General features: G+C 38.0%; 1 protein-coding gene across 50 annotated transcripts in view; it reads right to left on the bottom strand.

Moving 5' to 3' along the window:
• Positions 1-3,137: 3,137 nt before the first annotated feature.
• LOC110362196 (uncharacterized) overlaps positions 3,138-19,214 on the bottom strand; it is a 41,640-nt gene continuing 25,563 nt past the window's right edge. For 32 of the 50 annotated variants that reach the window (XR_010471576.1, XR_010471573.1, XR_010471572.1 and 29 more), the window contains one exon: positions 7,113-18,992. The gene's annotated coding sequence lies outside the window, so the exon portion shown is untranslated. Of the gene's footprint in view, positions 6,043-7,112; positions 18,993-19,214 lie in introns of those variants that run through there. The other 18 variants (XM_065058268.1, XM_065058230.1, XM_065058252.1 and 15 more) reach the window with 15 other exon arrangements.

Here is a 19,214-nt window from a genome sequence, read left to right as displayed (position 1 = left end):
GGTTAATGCAATGACATTTCCAAGATGACACGTTGTCAAGGGCCCAGCAAAAATAGCAGAACTAGACTGTGTTTAGGAAAAACTAGTGTGTTTTACAGGACACACGCATGATGACGACATTCCCAGAGGGGATGGATTTGGTGGAAACACCCTTGAAAGACCTTGTTCAAGAAAATCAAGAGTCAGGAATGGATAACAGCATAGTAAGATGTGGACAGTACCCTGAGGTTCTTTCTTTTCCCAACTGTAAAGAAACAAACATCCTTTTGCCAGAGGTCTGGCTAACCTTTGCCAGAAAAAGAGCAGGGGCTGGAATGACAAAGCCTTTGGAGTCTGAAAAGCCCTCTATTTAATTACAGGGATTTGCAGGGCAGCTTATGACTATAAAATATATAATAACTTATTTTTCTTCTTAGGTAAAGATGTGTGGTACCTCCACCACTTTCAAAAGAGATAAGTGACAATTAAAATAATTCAGGTAAGGAGAAAGCTGCATATTTAGAAACTGATATTCCAGAATGTGTTCCTGGCACAAATAGATGCTATGCATGTATTTTAGAATTCCATTTCAATTGCTCCCCCTCTATCTCCATAATCTGTCCATTTGTTTCTGCTTTTCCTCCAGCTTGCTTGTTTTTCACCTGTCTTATGAAGAAGGCCCCCTCTCCTGGCACCTTCTTCTAACCTCACCTCGGTGAAATATACTGTGAACATTCATATTTAACTCATTACTGTGAAGAGCAAGTGTGATAGCAATGATGTCGAATTATTTTCTTTGCCCTTGACTGTCAACGAAGACCAGTTGGAGCAGGGATCCTCCTTTGTCATTATACTTCCCACTGTCCACAGTTAAGCTCTGCTGACTTACTTTAGTTACAGATCAAGTTTGGTATGTCCTATTCATTTATTCCTTACGTATATGTTTATATGCTTGTTTGTTTATTTGTTGGAACTTGAATGCTGTTAGAAGACATAGTAAAGTGTATAAACAGTCACTGGGCCTAATGGTAGAGGATGAGGCTATTTCAGAATAATGGGTGGTGAATTAGAAAAAAAATGTTCAGTTATAACAGCAAATAAAGTCAAAAAAGAGAGCAAGGTCAGAAGTGCTTCAAGGCGATTGTCTCTTTCCTGGAGACAATGACAAGGACTCAACAGCTACTGTATCTAGGCCTGATCTTAATTTCATTGACGTCAGTAGTAAAAATTTCATTGACCTCAATAAGAGTAAGACTAGTGTCTATATAAGCTCTTAATGTTGTCTCTTGCAAAGCTAAGTGCCACAGACTGGCCTTGCATTACACACTGATCATCAGCTACTTCTTTATCCTAAAAATGTACTTTGAAAAATGAAAATATGAAGAATTATAATTTCTGTTCTAATGAATGGTTTTGCTTTAAGAACTAGAGATAAGCCCAAGCCAGATGTTCAGATGTAAAAACTGCCCTGAAAAAGCTTAGCACAAGAAATCAGAAGGTAATGAGTTGTCTGACACCTTTCAACGCTCTCCATTGTCAAAGCAGATAAATAGTCATCCCTGGAACAGAATCCCTTCCTCTGGTCTTAAATAATTCTAGTTCTGGGAGGTGCTTTGGCCTGTGAGGGTGCCTGTTTTGCTTGCTTGGCTATGGAGACACCCTGGGCAATGCACAGGCTCAACATCAAATGTTTAGGCACTAACATTTAGGTGAACTGAGTCTTATCCTGAACTGAAGTTCATCTCCTATGGACTTTCTTCTCCCATATTCACCACCTTCTACATCTTAATTGCTGTCCTATAATTTTTGCTTTCTCATAAACAAGCTCTCTCTCTTCCCACACTCTTGCCCTCTCCTTCTGTGGGACAATTTCAACAAGCATGATCTCCACCACTTACCAGCCAATCATCTGTTGGCTTAATAACTTCATTAGACATGAAAACCTGGAAGTTATGTCTACCCAGCACATACCTATAGCTGGGTGATTGTTTATTCTTATCAGAGGGTTATTTTTAGAGTGGTGGCAATTGTCTTTGAGACGTGTGTGGGATAGTGTCCCTTGACAACCGTAGATGGCATAAGCAAGCCTAGAGTCCTACTGGTAAGTCAAGTCAGGAAACTCTTATTTCCCAAACCTGCTCCAGGGCCTGTGGGAGTCCAAGGCATTGGCGGTTAGCAGGCTTGTGCACATCCATTTCTTTGATAGAAATGTTGGTGCTGTAGGTGACAAGGACCTGTAGAGGTAGGTTGCAGTTGAGTAGCACTTTCAAGCACATAAATATTCAACATCTAAAAAGGTAGATGTTTATCCTCAGAAAAAGCAGGGTGTTTCAGCTAAAACCAACCCAGCTGTCAGATCCAAGCATGAGAGATCTGGCGGTATTCTTGGACTCATTTAGCTTGAAAAATTTGGAAACAATGCTCTAGTCTGAAGCATGAATTGGTTGCTCTCTCATCATGTTTGCTTATAGACAGAGAGATCCAACTAATAAATTATCATTCCACAGGAGAAGACTTTTAGAAGGCAATTTACAATATTTATAGTCTATTAGATAAAGTTTTATGTAGTTTCAGATTCAAGGTTATACAGGAGCAGTAAATGTCTTCTCTCTGAATCACTGAATATTTCTATAACTCAGCTTGAGATAACCAAGGTGTTAAAACATTTCTTCTTTTATATTTGTCTCTATCTATTCTGAAATGAGTACTCTTTCATGAGAGTTTGATAAAGAAGAGGCTGTCTAGCTTTGTGGCTGTTGTGCACAAAAAAATCTACAACTTAACGTTTATTTTTAGAGGGAAATTCTTGTGGCTGCTGGACAGTTCTTCAAGGCGAGCACAGAACATGAGTCCTGAGCTTCATGGGTTTAGCTTGCTGAACATACAGGTCACAGATGCACTTGCTTTAGCATTTAATTGTCATGAGAAAAGTAGCGGAGTTAAAGGTCTAAGTCATCTGCTCGGTTCAAATCCTCCCACTGATTCTTCCTGTCTGTGTCTTATTAAGATTAGACAGGCAATGCCTTTAAATTTAGAAGCAAGAATTCAGGGAGTACATCCCCAGACATCACAAACTAGTTCTGGAAGAGCAAAAAGCCTTTGTAGGACTATTCAACCAAATAGTGATTGTTTGTGAAAGGAGAAATCAACAAAATAAGTAAGAGAGGGTGTAAAAATAAGTTTATTGCTGCTCTACTCCGTAACAGAAGGAAGAAAGGTTATCATGTAATTATAGCTTTATGTTCCTTTTAACAGGGCTCTTGCAGCTGGTTACAGTTTTCTGTATCTGCTCTTGCATGTGCTTGCAAAATCCATGTCTTTCCTGGACTTGCAGCGCAAGCACCAGAAGGAGTCTTGAATGTTTGTGCCATGCAGAATTATTTTTCCCAGGGCTGCTTATTCAGTATAGATATATTTTTAATTATTAACTGTAAAAACTTTTATTGAAGGAACATGTACCTTGTGTGTCAGGACTTGGAACTACGTAAGCTTCAATTAAAGGGTTGAGAAGTAGTTGTACACTGCCTGAGAAGACTCTTTGGAGCTTACCAGGTCCTGAAATATTTGGAAGAATAACTTGGCAATAGCTGAAAAACTGGATGCTTTTGCATTTTCAGTATTCCAGATGGTAGTCTATAGACAGACCTTTTAGCGTGCCTTGTTTATGCAGTATTTTAGTCTGCAGCATATAAGGAATCTTTTTGGCTTAGCAATGAAATTTCCACTTTGAGCCCCACTGCAAGGAAGAGAATGCAACTGCTTTTATTAACACAAATTGTGCAGTTGGACAAATGTAATGGCATAAAAATAGCATGCTGCTAACTTGCTTTTGAAAAGAAACTTGAAAGAGTCTGTATATGTTGTGGATATTACATCGTACAAGCTTTTCCTTTGAAGAGATGAAAAAATACAGTTATGCTTAGTATTTTCATCTGTCTATTAACCATTCCAAATATAGTCCTTGTTAAATATATGGGATTGCAAGCTTTTTACACAAGGAGTTGCTTTTAAAATTGCTCTGGCACATAAAAGGTTGCCTTATACTACAGACTAGAAGTCAGTTAACTCAGAACATGCCTTTGCATTAGTATTAATGCATACTATTTTTCCCCAGACTGCATGATTATTATTTTCCATGTGTACAAAGAAAATGTATGCATTTTAAAGACACTAACTTAGTAGGATTTAGCATGCAAAATGTATTACAAGGTCAAATCCAGCCCAAACTTCATTTTTCTTTTTCATTAATATTTTTAGAAGGAGTCTTCAAACTTGTAGGTGGTGAGTCAATGGGATTTGATATGAAGATGTGACACCTCATCTTAAATTCCTTAACCACATTTCTTAAGTTGACAGGAATGTCAGGAAGTGTGCCTGATAAGGCTTGCTGTCCTCTCCGAGCTGACTAATCATACATGAAGTCTTGGCAAGAGATAACCAGGTTACAGTAGAGCCAAAATGACATCACATCAACTCAATTTCATATCCTGTAGACACCAGTGCCTATCACCACTCCAGGTTGCTAACATCCTTGACACACAAATGGTATTTTCAGTCTCCGATGTCCCCCTTTTACCCTGTGTCTGTCACTTTGGGGTAAATCAGGAAGAAATTTGTCACTAAATGTAAAGAACCATTAACTCACGGGCACTTTGTCATCTGAAGCATAATTTTCTGTGCACAGCTCGCCAATCCCTGAACTCTGGCTATTTGCATAACAGTTTGCTATACGAATTTATGACGGAGGATAGTGCTGAACTTGTTAAAATTCCATGTGAATCTCAGCCCAGAAAATGGACTGGTGCTTTAAATCTTGGAGAGTTGTTCACATCAATAATGAATTTCAAATAATTTATTCACTTCAAGTGTAAGTGGTTGGCATACAGTCCTTACAGCTGGTTTGTTGAGATAATTGATTTCCATATAGTTTAAAGATGGGGAAAAGAAACATATGACAACTACAGCAGGTTTTGAGGCAATTGTGAATGCCATATCAGTTTAATTATAGCTCCATCTTTAGCTGACATGGGTTCTGTCCTATTGGAATTAAAATATCCCAGCAACTTGAAATGTAACAGTGATGAATTTTTTATGTTCTTCTACCTACCTTGTATGCTAGCTTAGGGCGCTGTTACAAGTACACTTCTAGCTTTTTTCAGTGGATAGTTAACATGACATGCAAGACTGGTCTGCATGACACAGATAACTCAAGGGAATAGCAACAAAGTAAATGAGATGCATTAGTATCTGGATGTGAACTGGGGGATGTAAGTTCTCAGAACTTCTTGTTTAATTTATAGAATTGGTTTTTTTCCCCTGTGCATAAGATTTCAATATGGTAATCATATTCAGGAAATGAGATGTTCCTACTTCAGGTACTAATATCAATATGTAAAAGATAATCATTAACCTGATGTATTACTTGGCAGTGCCTATTATATGTAAACAAGCTAACTGAGGTGATAAAAGAAGCTTTTACTTAAAATTTAGTTACATTTACCACAGAGACACTGGGAAAACTGGGAGGTTGTTTGCTTTGGGATTATTTTCTTTTAATTGACCACTGTCTGCACAAAGCAAGGCCCTAGTGAAACAAACAGTGTAATAAAAATTAGCATTGCAGCTAACACCAGTTTTGTTTCAGGTTGAAAGATAATTTCTGAGTATATTGAGTATATGTCAAATATCCTTACAGCATCTGAATAAACTGGGATAAATGAGAATGGACTCTTTTCTGAAATAAATTAATAACTGTAATGATGAAATAATGGCTTCACTGGTCTAGCTTGACATAGATGGCACAACGTTCCATGTTATTAACTCCTTTTTTTTATAGATATATACAAAGTTTTCTTTTGACATTGCTCAAGAGCAGAAGGTTCTCCAGCATTGTGACTTCCAAGATTTCTTAGGGAGTAACTGTTGATGATCTGCCAACTTGGGGTAGAAACACCTGGTAAAAAATATTCTGTAGACTCCACAATGGCCAACTTTTCACAAGAGAGAGGCAGAGAAAGGACAGGATACAGGCTTGATCTTAGCAGTGGCTAGAGCTGTTTGGAGCTGATGGTGCCAGTAACAAGACCATTAAAAAAAAAAAAAAAAATCTTAAATTCCTAAGAACTATTTTAGCCATAACAGGTCACAATCATGCTCTTTGCAAGTTTAGTTTAGGGAAAACACTAAGTTAAACATTATTTGTAATGCACCAGATCCTAAAGTTCCTAGTATTGTCTTCCAACTCCAACTCCAGAATGCAAATTTAAATTTTCACTTTAAATGCACAACAGTAATGATCAGTTGCAGGTCCCTGACAGTCACCACAGAAATGCTTTGGGTTGCATAATCCCATCACAACTTTGCCCCCTATTTGCGGCTCAAATACATAGCTTTGATTCTGAGTTCATGCACGTACATTATAAACACATATTCTTAATTTGGGGTTGGAGCTCAGACAGAATCTTGTGTCAATAAGTCCCCTGTGTGGAGTTACACCAAATCTGTCTTAGCTATCTCAATTTAAAGACAGCACCAAGAGGTACTGGAATGATTACCAAGAGATCTGAAGAATTAAAAAGCCTTTTTGTCGTACAGATACATTAATACTAGAAAGAGTTGAGATTAGTAGAGAACCTAAAATGGGGGCTTTATGCAGAAGGAACACTCCCTAGATTTTGTTTCTAAAATACAAAGGAAAATTTAGATTGCACAAGAAATTATGTTGGATGATTTTGTTTGCAAGTGGCTCCTGAAATATGTCAAGGAGTGGAAGTGGAAGTCAGCTGGAAACTATAATAGAGAAATCACTGTGCAAAATACCATCTAGACTTCCTACATCAGAACAAAGTTGCAGAAATGCTCTTTCACTGTTAAGGGACAAACAGGAACTCTGCCAATGGACAGGGCAACCAAGTGTGACATGGGCTACAAATAAAGGAAGTTGTCTGCAAAAGCCCTGTGCCATGGGATTTAACCTTCTGTAACTCTAAATCCAGTCAGGTGAGTAGGGCAAGCTAATAAATAGATCCCAATGAATTTTTTTTGTGTGTCACACTTTTATTATACATTCTAGGTTGCGTCATTGCCTCCCAAACTGGGGAGTTAACTCAAATACCACACAGATACTTGTTGAGTGATATTAATACTTGGCTTTTTATACATTGACAGTAATTTGGAACAGCCTACTTCCTCCCCTCAGCCTTCACAAGGAGAGAAGGGGAGAGCCAGGGGATAGAGTCTCTCGGTCTCCAGTGACAAGTGCTTACAAAATCATCTTTGACTTCAAAGGAAATGTGATCTATCCAAGCATCTAGTGTCCTCAGTAGTTTTGGGGACCAATGTTTGTTAGGTCTCAGAGTATCTGCTTTCACTTTCGATCCTCAGCCACTGAACATTGATGCTCACTTCTGGAGGAAAAGACTGAAAAACCCAGAGCTATAAAATACATTTTCAAATACCTTAAAACATTTACGCTGTGCCATTTTTGTGTGAATGTTATTCCTATATCTAAGGAGAAATACACTATTAACTTTGTATTTTAAAACCTCTATAGGACCCAGTTCAGACCCACTCTCTTAGCCAGGTGACATCTTGCTGCCTACTGTGTTTCATCCAAGTTTTTCTGTACACAGATGGATGTCACCTACTGTCCCAAAATCTTAACGATTTCCTTTCAGTTCCTAGCCAAAAAGTGGTGTTTAACTTTTCTAACTTGCTGAGAGAGTAGACATGTTAGAACTGGCATGTTGCACAAAGGATGTTGAGACATATTCACACAAATGAAAATTTATTAGCAGGATCCATAGCTGATGGCAATATCAACAATGACAGAGGAAAAAATTATATTATTAAAAAAAAAAAAAAAGAGGAGGAAAGGGAAAACTCTCCCCAGTGGCAAACTGGGAGGAGAAACTGTTGCAGGCATCCTGAGGTGAGCATCATCCTCAGGCATCCTAGCTGGGGCACCAGGTTGTTCCAAAACCATATTTTCCCTACAGCAACTACATATTTTTGATCAGGACTCACGCAAACACCCCACTGATTCCTCCTATTTACAGTGCAAGCTTTGAGCAGGGGCAGGTGCTGCATGGTTGGTTGGCTGGTGAGCTCTTTATATGCATAGTGTTGAGTTCCTTGATGTAAACCAAAAGCTACAACCAAAGGGTAGGAAGTGGATGGAAGAGGAGGGAGTTATTCTTGCTCTGGTGGCAGTTTCTTCCCCTAGAACCTGCCACACCAACGCTATTGGGGTTCCTATGATCTCAAAGAGCCCAGTGCCCGCTGCCAGTGCACAGCCTCCATGGTGTTGAGATCATAATTCATCCCTTTCAGTGCCATGCAGTGGAAGATCAGGAATCCTCTCTGTGTCCCTTCATGATAAAAACCATCCAACCTTCCAACCATACCTGGAGTGGGACACAGCTGTCACTGGCCATGGAGGGGAGAGCCTGCTGCAGGGAGTTTGTTTCACCAAAAAGGAGGTGGCATTTGGAAGTAGGTGGAAACCATTGCTTGTGACCTTTTGCACAGCTGTATGTTCTCTTTAAAAATGACAGTACATTTATCAGCAAATGCATTGGTACTCCTGAAGCGCTCAGTTAGCTGGTGTGAAAAATACATTAATGAATCCTACACATTGCGCAATTGGATGTTGCCTAATGTTTAAAATTACAGCACAAAAATGGAAAACTATGTCTCACATTAAACTTTTCCATTCCTTTGCCCGGAATATGTGCAAGAATTCCCTAAAGCTTCTTTGCTGCACCAAGGTGTAAGACACTGTGTGGAGAGTCCCCCTTGCAGAGTAGGCAACACAGTGGTACTGCTTTAGGCTAGACTCTTTCTGTGTGATTCATACTGCACACATATTGGTATTTGTGGGGATGTAAGGAGCCTCAAGATGCAAAAGGATAGTATCAAATTTAGATATAAAGTGGCAGTGATTTATACTGCAGAAATTCCTGGAAATAATATAAAGAATTATGAAATAAGTGTATTTCACTTATCTGGATACTGAAATACCCATTTCACAACTAGTCTACTAGCACAGAACCAGTAGTAATGCTGAACAAGATAACACAATGAAGCAGGCACTTGACATGTAGTCCCTGTATTTCCTCTTTTCATATTAAATATTGCTTACATAGACAATTACACGGACAAACAATGAACACAATACTTGTCTTTTCTCCTTCTTAATGCATCAAAAATAACAATATCAATTTAAAAGAGTGGCTTTTACCCACATATTTAATTTAATATGAAATTAAAAATTAAATTCTCTTGAGAAAAAAAAATAAATAACATAGACCTTTTCACTTTTGCTCTTGAATCTCCTTTACTTCCAACACTGTGTGTTAGTAGTCATAGATGATCTTCTGTCTGGACCATGCTACTGCTTTATACCAGCTGCAGAAGTGAAATGATGCAGTCTGCAAGGCAGTTCACATATGCAAGGTGCAACCCACTTGCCCCTGGTTACTGTGAGTACCAAGTCTCTGATAGAGGGCTTGATCCACTTTGTGATCTCCAAAATACTGCTTACTAACTTAATTTTTAGTCGATTAAATTTGTGTCCACTGTCTCTTATTTAAACAAACAAAACAAAGAAAAAACCTGCAGAAGTGCTGTGTTTTGTATCTATGCACGAGCAGGAGGCCTTGATTTATTTGCTCTCTTGTTTGCATAGCTCTAACTATGGTTATTTATCTAGATTATTTATTATTCATAGACCTCTGTAAACACTGGCCACACACACCATCAGTATGTTTGCAGTTCTGCACCTGCAGTGATGGATTCTGACCAACCTTTCAGAAACATTTCGTGGCCACCATAGTCACTTCTTTCTAGAAACAGCATCTTGCTGATTAAGGAATAAATTTGGGATCTTGACCCCTTATTCAGTCAGTCCTTTCTATCAACTGACTCCAGGGTAATAATTAGGAATTTTTATCTCCACAGAGACTTACAAATTGTAAAAATAATTTTTATGAAGAATTAACTATTTTCAGCTGAAGCTGTGACACTTACACTGGGTGTACAAACACAAAGAAACATATATACAAAAATGAAATAACTGTTTCTTTATGTTTTCTTTTTGCATGTTTTGATCATAAAATGTCAAGATCCCGCTGTAGTTTTCAATCAATATGAAATGCATTTTGTTTATAAGTGGATATTTTGTTTTGCTGCGGTGGTTTGTAATGAATAAACAGCAGCAGCTAAGTATAGAAAGATTAATTTTCACTTTTGTCATTCACTTGCAATAAGTTTTTCTCCAATTACTTATTTCCCGTGGAAAAATACTGAAATTAAAATGAGAAACCCAGTCAATATTGCATGCATCAAAAATTATTAAAATCTTCACTTACTGAGGACTGTGAAATATTTATTGGTTTTTAGACATAAAGTCCTCCAGGGAGTGCTACAAATCCACACAAACTCTCTGCATCTTCAGTGTTGCATTTGGAGCATTGATTTAGATGAAATATGCATAAAAACTCCTGTAGGCAGACAGTTCTGTAGTGACTATATGTCTACAAAAGCTCAAGAACAAAAATTATTCCAGCGTAAATCTGGTGTAAGTTATGCTCACTTCACAAACTCTAAATCTGCTTGATCCGCACAGTAGCGAAGGAAAAATTGTTGTGTTTTAGAGTTAGGGAACAAGAGTTAGTTTAACAATCCTGTATACGTGTGTGCAGTTTAACACTGATTTTTTTACTAAGTAGCATAACATTAATGAGACCAACAAAGAAAAGAGGACTTGTGAAATTAGGACACGAAATGATGTGAGACTGGTCTGGTACAGCAGGTTCCCCGAACTACAACAGAGCCGAAGGTAAAGCAGCTGCTTTCTCTTCGGGAAAAAAATGAATCAAGCTTTTTTCTCCCACAGCACTCTACTTAGCTCAGATCCCTTAAAGCTACTCTGTATCCCCTGCAAAGATAAAAGCACTGTATTTTCTCTTCTAGTTTGTATTTCACAGACTATCAAAAAGATTATTCAGATCGGATTAAAAAGAAAAAAAATCCCAATATTCTGCTTCCAGAAAACCGAAGCAACTATACAGTGGTTCATCACTTACTGCTATTATACACCCATATATTGCATCTGAACGCCGCATTCAATAGCTGTGACAGGGCTTGCCTGACATGAATGTACTGAGTCTTTTCCAAGTTTACTTAAGCCTTTGCAGCATCTTGTGGCACTGAGTCTCACACTTCAGCAACTCGGTCTGGGAAAAAATACTCTCTCTAATTCAGTTTCATCCCTGATAATTTCTGGTGTACCACTGCCTTGTGATAAATAGCTAATAATCTTTCATGTTTATCTTCTCTGTGTCTCTTGAAGAAATAACATCCTATGTTAGCATTGGGTCATTTCTTGTCCACACAGAAATCTTATTCTATTTAAACAGTCCTCCTTTAGAAGCAATTCAATGGAGCTGATCATTTTTTCTGCCTTTCAGTGTATTTGTCTAGATTTACTTATATTGTTTTCGAGATGAGGTGACTGTACACCACAGGCTATATGTCAGCAGAATAGTTTCTGAATTGTTTTCTTGTATTTTCATAATAATCCTTAACTGCTTTTGCTGATGCTGAGCACCAGCCTGATATCCTTATCAGGCTCTCCAAGATGTGTTTCCTGAGATGAAATAGCTAATTTAGTGCTCATCATCATGTAGATGTATTTGTTTTCCCTGTATCCATTGTCATTACTAAACTAGAATTTATTGACTTCTGTTTTATTAACCAGACACTCAGTTTTTTTAATTATCCACATAAGTTTTAGTTTCTCTATCTTGAGTAATTCTGTGTTAATATAGATCTCAGCCCAGGTTCCTGTGGGTTTCCAGCAGTAACCTCTTTTCCTTGAGAAAGCCGACCATTTATTGTTTCTTCCTTATTTGTTCCCCTCCTGCTTTTCCCAACGGTGAACATGCCATGTTTATCTATGAAATCAAATCAGATTTGTACTGTCATACTGCAGCTACAAATGTTGTTTTAGGCAATGAAATACACAATTAGTATTCCTTGGCATTTTTATTTTCTTCTTTCCACATTATTTATTGACACAGTTCTTATGTTCTTTTTGCTTTCATTTTCTGTTTCTCTGTCACCTTCCCTACCTTTGTTGTTGTGTTTACTTTCTCATTCATCCACTTTCCCATCCAATACCTTCTCCTGCTCAGGTTTCCTGCAGGGTCTCAACCCTTTCCTCACTACTCACACCTCTTTACACAGGCTTACTAGGGCTAGAGTAACTGCGTATGTGTATCATTCCTCTCGTTACCCTATCCATCCCTCTTTCACTAAAAACAGAGGCAACCAGATGCAATCTGTGCACAAGCCAAAGTCTCTGAACCTAGGGGAAGTCTCTCCACTGAAGTAGATTTGGAGTCAAGATTTCCATGAAAGCAGGATGACTTATGTATGAGGCTGGTTTACGGATAGACACTGCACTGTTATTCCCAGCAGAGTTAGGTGGTAAGGAATGTGTCAGGTCTCCTCTTGGGCTGTTCAACCAGGTGATTTGGTCTTCGTGATAAGATGGCAAGATTTTCAGAAGTAGGCTGAGGTACACCAGGCTGAAACATACTCCTCCCAGCCCATCTGCCTCTCTAGCGAACTGTAGAAGTTCAGCTATCTACACCTTTCCTAGTATTTGGCAACTAGGGGATAACAGAGCTGCCAGCACATATAGAGAAGAATGAACAAACCAGTGTGCCAGGCAGGAAGTTGATTAACTCACCTCAGTTTGCTGCACGTGCCTTTAGTGGCAACAACAGCAAAACACAGGATGCCAACGTTGTAATGACCAGCTTGGAGAGTTGTGTTGAATTTTGCACTTCAGTCCTGTGACTTCTGCAAGGAGGGAGCAACCACTGTACTTGGATGTGCTAGCATGATCATAGCAGAGATGGAGCAGCCATCCTCTCTCCCCTCTGTCATCGATGACACCTGTGGAGCAACACATGATGGGACAACATGATGGAACTTTTTTCCCACATGATGGAACTCTCCAATATGGTGAGACTTCTTTCCTCACAGCTTGATTCCCTTAACTAGCCTTTTGGATGCCAGCAATAACTTTTCTTCCTCATATATCAGGCATCCTTGGTTTATCCAGTCGTCATGGGGGAGCTTAGTGGGATTCAAATTTCCTAGTATAGGGAAAATTTTGTGAGATAGGAATATGTGGTGACGGGTGAGATAATTTCTGTGATATGGCTTGCTATTTTTACCATTCTCAAAGCTGTTTGTCAAGCACTAAGTCAAATAAAAGATTACAGGACACTGTTACTTAATCTTCACCATAAAGTATCCTTATTTTTCAGATATCTCCACTTGACTTAGTTCTTACATTCACAGATATCTTACTACTTCAATGGCAGTGAAATCAGCAGAGATAGTTTGTAGGGTGAGAGATCCTTCCACTAAATACTATACAGGAGAAAGAATGATGGACTGAACATATGTGGCACAGTGAGGCAATCTGCAGAACTGGGGATAGTGTGGGGGAGTGAATGTGACGCAATCAACTATTTCAGTGAAAATAACTGAATGAGTCAGCTGTGATGTGTTAGAAGTAGTAATGGTGGTAATGACCACACCTCGTGGCCATGCTGCTCTCCTTTTGCCAAGGATTGCTTGCTATTGGGTGACCTCTTCTTCAGGGTAGTCAGGAGATTTCTGCTGTTGCAAGACTTTCACACAAAGGTTCTTTGTGCCAAACAACATCATATTTTTGTCCAAGGGTGTTCATGGTTATTGTTACTTAAATGCGTCTCTAATTAATTTTGCCAAAGCCACCCACCTTCTGCCATCTGTCAAGTGGCAAGAAGAAAGAATGTGGCTCCAGACAGCTAGGCATTTTGAAGGACAGAAGAACATGTGGTGAGGTGAGAAAGTTATGGACTCAAATTCAGATCATGACTTCACAATAGCTTCTTTTATATGATAGTTTACAAATCATAATGGACTATCATATCCTTAGTATGTAAAAATCCACAGATTAAGAAACTGTAACAATGTTATGAAACGAGAGATGTTAGACTTTTTTTGTCTAATATATCAATGACAACAATAAAACAGTTATTGTAGTGATCATTTTTAAACAATAATCTGAGTCCTCATGGATAACGTCCATGGTTTATACTTCCTGTAAGAACAAATCTTTTATGTTAACTCTTTCCATATTTCCATATGCTTCCAGTTATTTATTTTAATTGTGGAAACAAAAACAAATACAGAACATGTAAATAAATGTCTTGGCCTTCCTTCCATAGATCACTTCCTATATTCTTTGCATTCTCCAAAGCTACTTTGCACTCCAATTAACTTCACTAGGAGTTGTGTTTGTGTGTATACCCACACAAAACGTATGTATATATAACCTGCCCTCACAAGACTCCACAGCAGTAAACTCAAATCGCAGTAGAACTTCATCTATGCTATCAATCATGTTTTCATGACCAAATATGGGCTGCAAGAAAATGTTTAACAGTCCACAGAAACTTTTCTTTAAAGCATGCAAACCCTAAATATTCGAATATTCGGTTTTGCATTATGGTCCTTTAGTTAGGATTTATTAGGCTATTTCATATTTGCCTTTCTGTTTATTTTGTGAAAGTATACTTGTCTAGCACACATTTTTATGCCAGCCTTGCTTTGCATTTTTACAGTCTGCTAATTAGACCATTTTAACTAATTTGTTTGCATTTTGCATGAGCAAGTTGGGCTTTTGGATTGACTAATGTAATTGCAGCCAGTTTCTGCCAAATACAAATTACTCTTTCTAGTGTGAGCTAGAGAGAAAAGTAAATATTTAATAGCCATCAATACCCTTGCAGCATTTTAGAGTGTGTTTTTTTCCTATGGAAAGTTTAAATAATTTCTTCAGTGCTTGATTGCACTTTAATGTTAAGAAATTATTTTTTAATCTTTTTTGAAATAATAATGAATTAGACATTTTAGCGTCTCCATAAGGGTTTTATTTCTGTGCACTTTGCAGTTTTAAATTCCAAGCTTTAAGATCTGGTGCTTTCATGTTTGAAGTTTACTTGTGTAGCTTTTTATGCATTGAATGCTGTCTCCTGAAGCCATTTTCCTGGAAAGTACTTGAGTTTTAATGTTTCTAAGTGGATGAAGTCAAGTTTTATAGCAATCTTAAATTGTGGGACTTGCGTTCACTTCCTATTTTTTTTATTCTTTCTCAGAGGAGCATAGGAGAAGAAGAGGAACTGGTTACCATACCTCCTCATTATTGGTATCTGTCTTACATAGCACAAATCTTACATTATCTGCCTCACCCAATGAGTTGCCAGCAAAACATTATACACAGGCTCCACTTCTGAGATCAGTGCCAGCAGAAAAGTGCTGAAAGATATTGCTTTCTGACAAAATTTGGTGATGGTGCTGTTCGCCACAATGTACACATACACCTGACGGTGCCTTTTCCCTGGGGTGTGAGCAATTAGGCTCTAATTTATTTTCTCACATGAAACTTTAAAATGTATGGGTCCCATAAGCACCCTAACCAATGGCCTAAGGAGTGAGGCTGGTGTTGCTTTCTGTCCCCCAGTGAATGTGACAACAATCCATGAAAAGCAGAAGGGTTTGAGCAGGAGTGGTGTGCAATGGTTAGCTGGTACTGGGATTGCCTTCTAACCTCACTTTAACTGTACTCTATCTCTTGTCGGTCATCTTGTGTAGCTGGTACCAGTCCCAGGATGCTGTGGGAAGGAGAACCTGCCTTTGCTCATCTTATTGTTTTACGTGATGAAGCTAAAATGATAACAGATCAACAGTGAGATCCAGTACTAAAGCAAGAGAAAACAAAACACCTTTTAGCTGAGTCCTTGACATGTCAGTACTCATTTTCTTTTCAGATACGCTACAACTTCATCTAATAATAACCTGTCCATAATTATTAATTAAGAGGGTGAATACATAATCACTGCCAAGTGACAACAGAGGTCCATGTCATCATCAGGCTATGTAATCAGGCTCTGAATTTCACAATCACAACAACCAAATTTTTTCTCTTTGTCCCATTCCTGCTACATAAAATGTGTCCTGGAGTATGAAACAATATGATTTTGATGGATGCTCTACCTCTGTCCCTCGCTATTTTCACAATCCTCCTATCATGCAGTGAGAACAGGTGTATTGCAAAAAGTAAAAATCTTTTCTTTTTCTGGTATTGGCCTGGCCTAGATGAATGGGCAGGTGATTTGATCAGTGAACTAACCATAATGCTCTGAGAAAGTTATTAGTAACAGGCAGTCTTATGTGCCCTCCTGAATAAGCTTCAGTGTGGCATTTCATTAGTAAACTCAACACAGCCATTGTTGGATATCTGCAAGTCTCACAAACATTAGTGGCAAATTTCAGCATAACTTGGTGGTAGGATTTGTCTACTTGGATTAAAATCTTAAACAAAAAAAAAAAATTAACTCTCCATTGAATGCTAAAATTTTATGCTGAAAAGCTGTAATTAACTTAAGAATGAATTTAATAAAATTTGATTTAACACTAAAGTTCTGGTGCATATTTTCCATTATGTACCTGGTTGCTCTTTGGGTACAGTGCTCCATGGTCCTAATTTATAATACACTGAATTTCTTGAATAAATACTTTTTCATCCTAGATACAGAGAAAAGTACTTTCCTGTGTATCCTTATATTTGGTATTTTGGAAACAAAGAGGACAGATTGTCAGATAGATTTGAGTATGTACCCGGTACTTTTCTGAGTGTGACTATCAGAATACGTATGGAAAAGCTAGTTTGATTTTGCTGCCCCTGAGAGGAGGTAAAAAGGTGGAGGCTTTGCAGATGTCGGTACCATCACACAAGAGGTCTGTTTAAAATAACTCCACAAATCGTCTTTAGAAATGAAAAGGGAGTTACATTATTTTCTCACTTCTGACACTTCTACAGTTTATCCATGCCTATATTCTCTTGCTGCTAATAGGATTACTCACACAAGTAACACAATAGCACTTTAGCCTTAAGCAGTTGGCCTCCACGCTGATAGACAAGTGAGCATGTCAGCTGGTGCCTTCTCTGATGCAGAGAGCAAATTAACCAAGAACTGGACTGACTCTGTTTCAAGTCATAGATAACTGAAATCTATTTAAATCATTTCAGTCACAGGAAAGTATTTTCTAAATGTGTTACATCAACACATCCCCAAAAGTTACATGTAATCCAAGGCACATATTTTATCCTTGATTACATTTGCAAATTCAATCTCAGCCCTTTCAAGGCATTTTGAATTTAAAGTAATATTGTTAAATGCTTATCTTCAAGATACTTAACTAAAGCAGTGCCACAGGAACATCCAATAAAGGACTTCAGCACAATAGCTCATTTATTCACGGAATACCCTGTCTAACCAACTGACAATTTTTACAGATCTGACCCCTCTCCAGAGATTTAGTCGTTCTCCAAAATGTAACAGCAGGGGATGAGACGTTAAAAAAAAAAAAAAAAAAGTACAGCACTTTCCAAACTGTTAAATAAATAAGTATCCAAAATAAGATAGAGATGCTTTTCACCAGCTACATCACGAGACCTTTCAGTGTCTGTTCTCTGCTTATGAACTCTCTGTTTCTTTAAAAGTCTATGAGAATCAGTGTATTTAAAATGTCAGGTCCTGACAAAACTATGCAGGGAAACAAATCCCAGACATTTAGTTTTCTGAAGCTACAATGGCACTTCTCAATGACTGCTTCTGCTGTGCTAGGGTGGGTCAGTAATTTTCAGAATTTCATATTTCAATGCAAAATTATTTTTTAGAAATTTGAAGTATTTCTAAGCCCAGTACTTCTGTGCCTGAGGAGTAGCCTGAATGTAACGGATGCTGCGTGAGCATCTTTCTTGCATGAAACAGAGGAAAATTCTTGGTCTGAATGATGATTATAGATGATGGTATAGCAGCTAGTTCTTAAACATATATATCCTCTCATAAATTTGAGCTCTGCCCATGAGATTTTTCCACTAAGGACTGGCATACTTAGAAGACAAACTTCCATGTGAATGGCTAGATATTTTGCAATCATTGTGTGAACTCAAAGGGGAAATGGTAATCACCAATTTTAGACTCTTTTATTTAAACCAAGTAGCAGATGTTTCTAACATTAACAAAACTCTTCAGAGTATGAGAGCCAGGGAATGTTGTCCAAGAGAAACTGTTGGTTCATTTTATGTCATTTGCAACTATAGTTTGGACTTAACAAATGAAAGTAAAGATATGTATGGGGAGGGTACATGAGGGAAAAGTACCTGCAAAACAATTGGTGTGAAAGAAAGTGAAGCTGAAGAAGAAAAAAAAATGGTCTGATTAGGTGGAATCTGTTGGGAAAAGATTTTCTACTCACCTCTGCTGGAAAGTGGTATCAAAATATCTGGTCCTTATACAGCTCTGCATTAATACAAGACTTCTGCAAAATTTAGTGTCTTGATCAACACCTGGCATGGCACATCCAAGAGTTTAGATCTACCTACATCAGACCACCACCTCAGTAATGCACTTTGACACAAAGCATTGTTTGTGTTGCTGCAAATGATAAAAATGTGTTTGCAAATATGAACATCACTTTAAAAGGTTATAAAGACATAACGAACAGGAGCTAAAGTTTCAAGTTGTTAACCTGTTCTATAATATGTGTAAGGTATACTTAAAAAAAACAGGAATGCCAATTATGTTTGCAAGTGGCTTCAGATTAATGGGGGTAGATATAATCCAAAGTACTTTTTAAAGGTCAGTGAAAAGTTTAAAGGTTAAACCCTGCTATTTTTTTTTCAGTTTGGACTTGAGCGAGTTCAAAAAGAAACGCCCGTTTCTTCTCCCAGTTACACTAGTGTGAATTTAGCATTCACAAGTACTTGGTCTTAGTTGAATTTATGTGGATTTACAGCACAAGGGCTACCAGCTCTGGCTCTGGCCTGTTGCTTTGCTCCTTGGTTGAAAGAACAGGTTTTGTTCAGCTGCTACTTTCTCCTGGAAAACAAACAAAAAAAAAATCCATGTAAATTATGTAAATTTGCCCATGGATTTTTCAGAGCAGAGAAGCTACACTAAATACTCTGAATATACTGTAGAGTTTGAAAATAAATATATTGGGAAAGGTGAATTTCCATATTAAATAAGCTTATTTGATGCTCATCATCTCGTAGCAAAAGTAGCATTCTTCCCTCAGCAGTTTACAGCATCTTAAAAGAT

Source organism: Columba livia, chromosome 3, assembly GCF_036013475.1.
Source record: "Columba livia isolate bColLiv1 breed racing homer chromosome 3, bColLiv1.pat.W.v2, whole genome shotgun sequence".
Taxonomy (NCBI): Eukaryota; Metazoa; Chordata; class Aves; order Columbiformes; family Columbidae; genus Columba; species Columba livia.
Note: the sequence above shows the minus strand (reverse complement) of the source record. Positions and strands in the feature narration are given on the sequence as shown.